This window comes from Zingiber officinale, chromosome 11B (assembly GCF_018446385.1).
Source record: "Zingiber officinale cultivar Zhangliang chromosome 11B, Zo_v1.1, whole genome shotgun sequence".
Classification (NCBI taxonomy): Eukaryota; Viridiplantae; Streptophyta; class Magnoliopsida; order Zingiberales; family Zingiberaceae; genus Zingiber; species Zingiber officinale.
This window is the reverse complement of record NC_056007.1, coordinates 83,350,789-83,357,906: the sequence shown is the minus strand read 5'-3', so window position 1 is coordinate 83,357,906 and position 7,118 is coordinate 83,350,789.

Here is a 7,118-nt window from a genome sequence, read left to right as displayed (position 1 = left end):
CTAAGATAATAAAGTCAACTGAGATATCGTTTTGCCGAGCGGCCAAGAAACCAAAGGTACTTGGCGAATAGCTTGCGAAAAATTCCATTTGCGAAAAAGTAGACCTTCATCGGAGCAGACTATCCACGCGAAATACTTCATAAAAACCCCTTTCGAATACAAGAAAGGTGGGATGAAAGGGAGAACTACGAGGAGAGGCAGGCGAATATAAACGGTAGTTAGCGAGCCGAGTGGACAACACGCATATGGATTAGCAAAGGGAAAGGCATAGCATTATAGAAACTAAGGCCGAGCGGCCAAATTACAAAAAAGGTAGTCTTCGCCTGAGCGGCTGAATTACATCTAAATTTCTTATTCAAGATAATCGTATAGATCCTTCGGGATATTGTCAAGAAGACTTCAAATATGTCATCGTGGCGGTCATAGCAAGGTCAAACGCAGTATACATCCTCTCGCAGACCTTCTCCGAAAATTCGGCCGAACGGATGTATTTCTGTTGCAGGGCAGCGACTCGGCTTGGTTCGGCCTCCTGCTATTCTTTAAAGGCCGCTCGGGAAGCATCGGTGGTTGCCTTGTGCTCTTGTAAAGTCGCCTCGAGCTTTGCCACCTCGTCCGTTCGGGAGACCTTTTCTTTGGCCAGTTGGTCCATGAGCTCCTTCACTTTCTGCTCCAGCCCCCGAGCCTCGACATTCTTTTTCTCCAGATCGGAGATGGCCGTGTTTTTCCGAGTGGTGGCCAAGGTTATCTTTTGGTCGAGCGTCTTGACTTGCCGCTCGAGCTCACCCAAGGCGTGGGCCTGATTGGTCGTCTTCTTCTGCTCGGCCGCCAGCAAAGCTTGAGCCTTCTTCAGCTCCTTCTGCAACTCGACATACGAGGGGCCTTGAGAGTCGGGCGGACCGCTTGCAGCTTTCAGTTGTCTCAATTCCTCGTCCACCATCGCCAGGCGGTTAGAGATAGCTATTTCCTCCACCCATCTCTGACGAATAAGAAAAAATAGAAGTTGTAGGTGGCCAATCGGAAGGAATGCATACAAAACTTGGAAGAAAACGAATTTACCCCCGTGGCCTCTTGTATATGGTTGTTAGCCAAATTGCGGAGGGGGATCATCGCGACGCGCGCCCGAGCGTCGGCCCACATCTCGGCTAAGGGCCCCTTCAGGGTAATTGTGTGCTCGGGCGCGGTTGGGCGATCGTCCTCGGGTAGCAATTCTTCAGTCGGAAGGTGAAGTGTAACCCGGACAGTGCGGCCATGACCGGGGGTTGTCCGAGCGGATGACGGGAGAGGATCGGAAGCTGGCGCCGAAAATTGAGATAAAATTGTTGAACGCTGGACTTGACGGGGAGCGGGCGGAAGGACGCTGACTGGAACGGCCTCAAGAGGGTCCGCCGGCGCGTCCAAGTGAGATGGAGTCAGGTCGGAGGAAATAGCCTCGACCTTTGGAGCCTTGCCGCGAGCGGTTGCAGTAACGCGCTCGAATGGTTGGACCGCGGACGTGGCCGATCGGAGTGGAGTCTCCACTCTACGCCTCTTTTGTCCGGGTTGTTCCTCTCCCCGAGCCGAACCTTCCTCTTGGACAGTTGGTCCTCCGCTGGGGGTGGCTCTGCTTGCCACGTTCTGATGAGAGGCCTGAGCGGCCGACTCTTCCTGAGTCTCGCTCTCCCCTTCATACGAGCCGACCGGTTGGATGCCGAGCGTCTCCATTTCTTTGGCTGCCGCGGCTTCGAGCGCCACCGCCTTTCTCTTCAGAAGACCGGCCATCACCAACTCCATGACAATATTCGCTGCAAAGGAAAAAGGAAAAAATCAGTTAGCAAGCAAGGCAAATGTACAAAGTGAAAATCTTACCGAAGCCGCTCGGGAGAGGTGTTCTGATCGGACTCAGCCCGAATATGTACATAACACCTTCTGGAAGAAATTTGTTGATATCAAAACGCAGACCGGCAAGCATGTTGGCGGCGTGGAGATAATCCGGTCGGGTCTTGAACTTTTTGAGCTCTGGGGGGAGAGGAAGGCCGACCTGCCACTAGGTTCGGAAGGTAGGCCGTTCGGAAAGGCGAATGTAGAAGTAGAATTCCTTCCAATGCTTATTGGAGGAAGGTAGTTTATTGAAGAAGACCAAGCCGGGCCAGGCTTGGAACATGTAGGTGCCCGGCTCGGATTGCTTGGGGTAATAGAAGTAATAGAAGACCTCCGGCCGGAGGAGAATGTTATAGATTTTGAAGAGGACGACTACACCGCATAAAAGGCGGAAAGTATTGGGAACTAGGCTTCCGAGCGGAATGCCGAAAAAGTTGCAAACTTCTACAAAGAAAGGATGAATGGGGAGTCGCAGACCGGCCGTGAACTGGTCGCGGAAAACACAAAACGGTCCGCGCGGCGGTTTGTGTGGCCGAGCGGAGTCTGTGGGTAGGATGATTTCAAGGTTGGAGGGGATCTCAAAAGTATTAATCAGAAGGTCGGCGTCGCGCCGATCGAAGCGCGACTCCATGGTAGTGTACCATGGGCCGAGGGTTTGGTCTTGGGATCGGGAAGATTGGGCCATTGTCCAAGCGGACGAAATCAAAAAAGACAAGGCAGAGGATAAAAGCAAGAAGACGGCAACAAAACAGTACCCCGAGGATGAAAACTTGGGAAAGAAATGCAAAGAAAACGTCGGAAACAAAGAGGGAAAGAAAGAGAGCCTTACAATGAAGACGAGGATCGAAAAAGGAGCACCGGAGATCGCTGAAACCAGAGGAGCGAGATCGCCGGAAAGCTGGAACGCGAGAAACTGGAAGGCACGCAAGAGCAAGGGTGCGGCGAAGGAAGAAGACAGAGCTTTTATAGGGTGGAGCCCGAGCGGCCTCCACCGTTGGATCCAGGTCGCAAGAATCGGAGCACGCATCACGCCGTTCATTTCGAACCACCTCAATCCCATCAGAGCACCATGCCGCCGCCATACGATGACGGCAGCATCGCCACGTGGCAGCCAGCCACTAGAACGCATTTAATGGGCGCGTGCTCGACCTTAATGATAGAGATTGGCGAAAACTTCGAAGAGATGCTGAGAAATGTGGCCGTTGACCGGCGTTTTAGCTACCCCCTTTGTTTCCGAGCGGATAACAGTTGAAGGATGTCGCTCGGTTCAACTGATGGTCTAGTCAGTTGGACTAATCGCCTCCTTCGACTAGACTTGAAGGGAAGGCAAGTGATCCGGCGGTAAGAACAGGGGACCCCCCGTTCCGAGGAGTCAACGCCACGTGGAAGTCAAAGGGCCAGGTGGTCGATCGGACAAGGATGGACCGACCGGATGACCGAGAAAAGGTTGGATCGACCGGCTGACCGGAGAAGGGTGGACCGGCCGGCTAACCGGTGTCTAACTGATAGCAAAAGGCGCCCCGGCGGGAGTCGGGGTTCCGACGCTCATGTTGAACAAGGGCGTATGGCCGAGCGGGTGGCTCGCTCGGCCAAAGGCATAAAGTAGTAATACTGCTAATAGTCCACGGAGCACACTACTGGGATTCTCCCGAGCGGACCGACCGGCCGAACTTGATGGAATTGCCGACCGAGCGGACCGACCGGCCGGATGCTCGGCATGAGGTAAGAAGAGACAAAAGGACAAGGAAACATCTTCTGACAGCGGGCATGTCCGACGAGCAGGCCATACGCAGGATCTTATGACAGAGGGCTCCGCTGTCCCATCAGAGACGTGCTCAGACTGTAGCAGTATGGTGTCAGGTAAGTTTGTCTGACAAGCCCAGGCTGAGGTATGGGCTGGGGACAGGTACGCGCTTCGGTATGTGTGCACGAGCCTCTTCGCGGCTCTATATAAAGAGCCTCACCCTTCATTGGAGGTACGCCTTCTGGCATATTGGGAGCCACTTTTTTGCTGTCCACTTACCTGACTTGAGCGTCGGAGGGTCGTCGTCGGGAACCCCTTCCCGGCTCGACTTCTTTGCAGGTTTGCCGGAGGGCCGTACGAACGGTCGGAGATCTACGTCAGCAACTCGGAGAACGCCACGTGCCCAGCGTCCATTGATTCAGCTTTCGGACAGGATCAACAGATAAAGAAACAGGACCACAGGATTGAGTCCTTCTAAGATTGTCAATGGGCGAAACTCATATGGGGTTTTGGACTTAGCCTTGTTCCACGTGTGAGACGATTTAGTCCTAAAACAGATGATATGACAGAGCATCTTCGAACATTCATGAGCAGGTGAAACTGATAATTCTAAATAGCAATACCAAGTACAAAACTCAAATTGGCAGTCATTGTAGTCAGGTACTTTTTAAGGTAGGAGATTTTATCTTGATTATGTTAACTCATGATCGTTTCCCTGTTGGCGAGTACAATAACCTGAAGGAATAGAAGATTGGACCGTATGAGATATTGCAAAAGATCAATGACAATGCATACAGGTTGCACCTTCCTAATCATTTGAAGACGTCTAATATCTTCAAGCACTTGACTACGTACTCGGTGGATGTTGATGATGCTACTATGAGCTCGAGAGCAAATTTTTTTCAACTCGAGAAAACTGATACATGATCAACCCAACATGACCCCTTGAACTTCAAAGGGTAACTTTTGACTCGGAACTCAGAATCAAACTTTGTCGAATCTCATGTGTGTAGAATTCAGAGACCTACATTTATTATCGAGGAACTTGTAACCACCAAATTTTAGGCCCAAAAAGCAACGTTTAGACCATTGCCCGAGCCTTCAAAGATTTTATTATTATTTTTCAATTATCTTTATTTTTATTTTTATTTTTATAATATTTAGGATAATTTTGATATTTCTGTTAATTATGGGTTCTTGTTTGTTTATATAAGCGTCTTGTTCTATTAATTTTTATTTTTGTCAAGAGATTTCCTTTTTTGAAAAAATCTCTTTTCTTTCGATTATTGTTCAGAGATTTCCTTTTCTAGAAAGATTTTTTTTTCTTTCTCTACTACTAGATTGAATTGAAAGTCCATTATGATTTCTTTCTTTTCTTAGTCTTAGTGTCGCGGTCAATATAAATATGTTTTATATATATTTAGTGATTTGAGAAATTAATCCTCTATTCTGAATAATAATTTTCTTTTTTGGTAGTGATCCTGTCCGAATGCTGAACCAACGGACGCTGGGCACGGGGCACTCTCCGGCTGTCGACGTGGATCTTCGACTGGTAACACAGCTCCGGCGAACCTGCACAGAAGTCGGGCCGGGAAGGGGTTCCCGGCGGCGACCCTCCGACGCTCAAGTCAGGCGAAGCTCAAGAGAGAAAAAGTGGCTCCAGAACTCCTAGAAAACGTACCTCCGGCGAAGAATAAGGGCCTTTATATAGGGCAGCGAAGAAGTGAGTGTACGCCTTCCGAGGTGTACACATGTCCATAGCCCATACTCCAGTAAGGACTTGTCAGTGAGTTTCCCTAACCCATACTGCTACAATCTTAGCATGTCCTCGATGGGACAGCGGAATCCCCGAACACAAGATTTGGAGCATGGCCCCCACGTGAAACATACCTGCTGTCAGAAAAAGATGTTCCTTTTCCTTTTTGCTCCAAATCTAGCTTCCGGACAGACAGCTCTCTCAACATCCGGCCGAACATATGCGATGGTTTACTTGGGGAGATCCTCCATCACGTGCTTTATGGGGACTATTAGCAGTGTTACCTTATGGCTTTGGCCGAGCGTGAGGTCCGCTCGGCCCATGACCTTTTCCACTGAGCGCCGGAACCCTGATTTCGACAGGGCGCCTTTAACCATCAGCCGTATATCGTCCGGTCGGCAAGCCGATCGGACCCACCCCTCTCCGGGCGTTCGATTCCATTGGCCGGCCGGACGTCCGGTCGGACCCGGCCCTCTCCGGATGGACGATTGCCACTGTGGCTTCCACGTGCGCGTTGACTTCACAGGGCGGGGCCCCCTGCCCTTACTACCGGATCACTTGCCTCCCCTTCAAGTCTAGTCGAAGGAGGCGGATAGTCCGACTGACTGGACTAAGAATCCGGCCGAGCGGTTCCTCCGTGCTTGTATCATCCTCTCGGCCGACCATAGAGGCAGCCTTAAGCGAATCAACAATGGTCTTCACCGGATCTCCTCGTATTCTGCGCCAATCTTCGACATTAAGGTTGAGCATGCTTTCATTAAATGCTCCGAATGATTGAATGCCACGTGGAGCAATGCCATCGGTGTACGGCGGCGGTGGCGTGGTGTTTTGATGTGATCGAAGCGATTCGAAATGGACGGCTCGATGCATGCTCTGATTCCCGTGACCTGGATCCAACGGTGGAGGTCGGCCGGCCTCCGCCCTATAAAGCCTTCGTTTCCTTCTCTCCCTCATTTGCTTCCGCGATCTCGACCACTGCCTCCAGTGCTTTGGAGCTCCGGCGATCCTGTTTCTGCTCTCCGACGCTCTCTGGCTCCTTTTTCGCGATCCCTTTCCTCGCAGTAAGATTTTATATCTTTCCTTCCTCCTTTCCGGTGTTTCCTCCGCATTTTTTCCTCAGTTTCGATCCTTGAAACCTCCTTTCGTTTGCTGTCGTTTTTCTCCTGCCTTTTTGCCTTTTGATTCCTTCCGATCGGCCAATGGCTAGTTCTTCAAATCCCGAAGACCAGTCGCTCGGCCCATGGTACACCACCATGCAGTCCCGATTCGAACAGCGGGACTTTGATATTTTGACTGACAATTTCGAAATCCCAGAGGATTTCGAAATTCGTTTAGCCGGTCCTTCCGCTCGGCCTCATAGGCCGCCGCGCGGAGCTTTCTGTGTCTTCCGAGACCAGTTTACCGCCGGTCTTCGCTTCCCTGTACATCCTTTCATCATAGATGTCTGCAATTTTTTCAGTGTGCCGCTCGGCAGTCTAGTACCCAATACCTTCCGTCTCCTTTGCGGTGTTGTCGTTTTGTTTAAGATTCACAACATCCCCCTTCGACCGGAGGTCTTCTTTTATTTCTATTACCCCAAGCAAGCCGATCCGGGCACCTTCATGTTCCAAGCTCGACCCGGCTTGGTCTTTTTCAACAAACTCCCTTCTTCCAATAAACATTGGAAGGATTATTTTTTCTACATCCGCATGCCCGATCAGGCCACCTTCCCGACAAAGTGGCAAGTCAGCTTGCCCCCTACTCCCGAGCTGAAGAAGTTCA